The sequence below is a fragment of the Cebus imitator genome, unplaced genomic scaffold, assembly GCF_001604975.1.
Source record: "Cebus imitator isolate Cc_AM_T3 unplaced genomic scaffold, Cebus_imitator-1.0 Scaffold42, whole genome shotgun sequence".
Classification (NCBI taxonomy): Eukaryota; Metazoa; Chordata; class Mammalia; order Primates; family Cebidae; genus Cebus; species Cebus imitator.
In genome coordinates, this window is record NW_016107357.1 from 11703217 (window position 1) to 11707992 (window position 4776).

Here is a 4776-nt window from a genome sequence, read left to right on the forward strand (position 1 = left end):
ACCCTTAGAGAGTGTTGACAATCAGTAGATGAATTGGGATGTAAGATACTGGGAGTAGGAGAGAGGTGATAGGCTAACAGGGATAACTTAAACACACTTACTTACCTAGATGTGCTGTGGAAATCACATTCTTCTGTCTCATGTATGACTTCATTTGTTTTATAGAAAAAATAATGGCTATCAAGTGGCAGCCCTTTCATCTTGCTGATAACAGCCTCATTCTTGCATTTGTAGCTTCTCACTCCCATTTTTAACCTGTTGTGTAGGGCAGCGGTCCCCAACCTTTTCGGCACTTTCAGAAGACAATTTTTCCGCAGACCAGGATGGTTTGGGGATGATTCAAGCACATTACATTTATTGTGCACTTTATTTCTGTTGTTACTACAGTATAATACATACTGAAATAATTATGCAACTCACTGTAATGTAGAATCAGTGGGAGCCCTGAGCTTGTTTTCCTGCAGCCAGAGAGTCCCATCTGGGGGTGATGAGAGAGACAGTGACAGTTCATCCAGCATTAAATTCTCATAAGGAGTGCCAAACCTAGATCCCTCGAATGTGCAGTTCACAATAGGGTCCATGCTGCTATGAGAATCTAGTGCCACCACTGACCTGACCGGAGGCGGAGCTCAGACGGAATGCAAGCAATACAGAGTGGCTGTAAATACAGGCTGCACTCCTGCTGTGCCACCTGGTTCCTGACAGGTAGTTGCGGACCCCTGGCGTAGGGGGCTTTCCTTGCTCCAGAGGTCTGCCTCCCATGCTTGGATCTGGTGCCTTCTCCCTTCTCAGGATCCTATTATTCCCACCCTCTCCACACTCCTTCCCATTGGCATTCAGACACACTCGTTTCAGTTTCTTCTACTGGACCCTCCAACCTCCAGTTAAAGCCCGTCACACTCTTCCATCTCACAGGGTTGTCAATACTTTCTCTCTCTTCACTCTTAGACTCACTTCATTCTGGCTTCTGGCCCCATCATTCCACTAAAGACTTCTCACCAAAGTTAACTAGATGGAAGTCGATCCACTAGATCTTTTCTGCCTCCTCCCTGACCTCAGTAGACCAAGTGCCTCCTTCATTTGCTTTCTGAAACCCTGCGCTATATGGCTTTCTTTTGGCCTCTCTGGTCCACTTCTCTCTTTTGCATAATCATTCTCCTCCTCATAGCCATTAAATGTGGGTTATGAACGTGGCTACGTGTCTGTTCCTTTTCACAGGCTTTACACCTCTCCCAAGTGACCCACTTCATGGAGCTTCAGTGACTGCGTGCAGAGGTGAAAGGTTCATACTTCTGGCCCAGACATCGTCCGATCTGCAATCCCATGTGTGCAACTCCTTGACCTCTCTTCTTGGCTATCTCTTTGGCACCTCAAACTCAGCATACTGAAAACTAAATTTCTGGTGGGGGAGGGGAATGAAAAAAACCAAGCTCTTCTCCTCAAACCTAGCTCTCTTCTAGTATTACCTAATTTAGGTAATCCCTCCATCCAGTTGTGAGTCAGAAAACCAGGGGGCATCCTTGATAACACCTCTCTTCTTCATTTCCTCAAATCCAATCTGTTACTCAGCCCTAGGGTTTCACTTCCCAGACATCTCTGAAAATTTGTCTACTTCTCTCCATCTCCTCTTTTCCCACTTTCTGAGTCATCGTTATCTCTGGCCATTATAATCTGGTGACTTCTTACCATAGTCCCCTGGCATCCATTCTTTCCTTCTAGTCCGTTTTCTACATCACAAGCAGGGTGGCTTTTTCAAAACACATCTCAGTGCTTGCATGTAACAGGTGCTTGTATGTAATCAGACTGCCACCTGTGTTTACTATGAAAACATGAGGAAGCATTTTCCAGAACATTTGGAAGTATTCCCAAGCAGCTCATTGCATTGATAGACAGTTTCTACTGATTAGCGGCTATCTTGGTTATCAGATTGAAAAAGCGTAGTGTATATAGAGTTGGGTACTATCTGTGGTTTTAGGCATTGACCGGGAGTCTTGGAATGTATCTCCCTCACATAAGGGGATCCCTTACTGTAGTTCTGAGGCCCCTCTGTATTCTAAGTGCATGAATAGGGAATATTGAAACAGGAAGTATGTCCAAGAGAATAATGCCTTGCTGATTGAATAACAGTGACCTGGACATATGGGCCCCAGTTTCAGCTCTGCTAACCACTCACGTGTGATTTTTGTACAAATCACTGGCCTCTGTGGGCTTCGTTTCCTCATTTGTGTTAAGGGGTGACACTTGTCTCAGTACTCTTTGCAGTGTCTCTGGCTTTCGACATTTTATGTTTCTGCGAATAAAGAAACTTACAGGTGCCCCTCAGTATCCGCAGAGGATTGATTCCAGGACACTCCTCACCCCTTCACAGATAGCAAAATCTGCAAATGCTCAAGACCCTCTTGTAAATGGTGTAGTTGCATATATATGTTCTTTGCATGTAACCTACTTACATCCTCTGGAGTATTTTAATCACCTTTAGATTACTTGTAATACCTAATACAGTGTAAATAGTTGTTATACTATATTTTTATTTATTACTTTTTATTGTTGTAATTTTTAATTTTTTTTAAAGAACCTTTTCAATTCATGGCTGGTTGAATTAGAGGATGTGGAATGCTTGGATACAGAGGGACAACTCTAGGAGATTCTTCTGGTTTGCAGATAAGGAAACTGAGGTCCAGAGGTGTTATGACTTCCTCCACAGTCACATAGCTAACTGGGGCAACCCAGGGCCCTTATCTCCTGACTCCCAAGCTTCAGTACTGGAAAAAGTATCATGTCACGCTTTTCTTTCTAGATGGTAGGAACTTTGAGATGAGTGATTTTGAATATTACCAAGAGCAGCCCAAAAGATGTCACATAGTCCCTATGCTAAAGTACATGCATTTTATCAGTAAGGACAAGATTGAGGGTCATCACTTATTTAAAACAAATTGTAACTCTTGGCCTGTAGACAAAAAGCAGACGTAAGTGTGAAGGCAGCACAGCCCAGTGTTGCTGAGTGCCTGGCACAGCATGTACCATCCTCATTTCACTGCAGCTAAAATGCTGACCTTAAAGGTTCACCGTTTCATTTTCAGTCTTCATGAAAAGCTTGAATTCTCTTTGGCTTCTGTTTGCAACAGAAATAAATAATGTATTTGAGACTGATTGTCACTAAATTTTTTTATTACCCACATGTGGAGGGATTTTCTAATGTGAAATACATTTTTTGATGGTATGAGATCGGTACCATTGGGTATACACAGTTTATTACATTGGCCTTTGGTAAAAAGAAGTTCTTTGATATGCCAAAAAAAAAATTTTTTTTTGAGCAGTTCTGGCTTTTGATTTTCCAAGTCACTTCTCGCAATATTATAAAATGTATTACTTGAATAAAATATTGAACTCATGGTCCCTTGAGTTTTTATTACTTGGGATATTTCTTTGTTCAAAGTTAGATAACACGATGTAAATAGATCTTTGTTGTTTAACTAGTCATATACATTTAACATAATATTTCTTTGAAGATTTACAAAACAAATGAATCACAAACTGGGGCTTGGGCTGCCTCAGGTGATCCTAATACACCCATAGAGGTGAGCACTTCATTCTGCTTAAGAGCTCAAGAAATTAAGTTGAGAAAGTAAGCTAAAAGACCACATAGATTATCATTAGTATTAAATTGGGGTAAAAAGGAGAGCAAAAGAGAAGAAATCAGCTGGGACAGAGCACAGATATTTGTTAAATGGAAGTGACAGGATGTAGGTTTTCTCTGTCTTCTCATAAATATGTCAATCACAGGTACAATATTGAACAGAGGATTTAGACATAAAACTGATTAATCCATTTAAACATAATAAGTTCTTTGGAACTTAAGTGCTACTATTTTATAAAACTTCTAAGATCATCTGTCCATAGATGCTGAAAAGCATTTTAGCATACATTTTGAATTTCTCAAGCTTCAGTAATTTAGTAACCAAATAAAGGTTTAGAATGAGCTTTGGGAGACACGAGTTCCAGACTAACTGGGTCATGTGTCAGTGGGGCCACCCTGCACTGGGGACAGCACTAGGTTTGAGGGCGGGGCAGGACGGAAGAGATCCAGGGACGTTTTTGCCCATGGCTTGCTGTTGTGAGATAGGGTGCCCTTCTTACGGTCTTTCCCATGGCTGATGCCTTCGTGACATTCAGATCTCAACTCAGATATCACTTTATAAGGGTCTTCTACCTCCTTTTCATCACTCACTTTCATAGGGTTCCATTTTATTTCCTTTGTAGCACTTACCACTCTTCATAATGTTTATTTGTTTACATGTTTATTTTTTCTCATTTCTGCAATTGAATATATGCCCATTGAGAACAGGGATGTTGTCTTTGCTTTTCATTGCTGTGACTCCTGTACTTAGAGCAGTGCCTGAGTTTCACTGTGAATATTTATTGGGTATCTCATTGTGGTTTTATTTTTGTTACTTATTTTATTTTAGATCCAGGAGGTACCTATGCAGATTTGTTACATGGTTATAGTGTGTAATGGTGAGGTTTGGGTGTCTAGTGTACTCATCACCTAGAAAATGTTGTACCCAATAGATAATTTTTCAGCCCTCATCTTCCTCCAGTGCTTCCCCTTTTGAGTCCCTGGTGTCTTTTTTTTTTTTGTCCCATTTATTTATTTTATTGCATTTTAGGTTTGGGGGTACATGTGAAGAACATGCAAAATTGTTGCCTAGGTACACACGTGGCAGTGTGATTTGCTGCCTTCCTCCCCATCACCTACATCTGGCATTTCTCCCCTTG

At 41.1% G+C, this 4776-nt stretch overlaps 1 protein-coding gene across 2 annotated transcripts in view; it reads left to right on the forward strand.

The window, feature by feature from the left end:
* The window catches only part of COG2 (component of oligomeric golgi complex 2), a 57764-nt gene that overhangs the window by 3233 nt on the left and 49755 nt on the right, over positions 1 to 4776 (forward strand). The gene's annotated exons all lie outside the window — the stretch shown is intronic.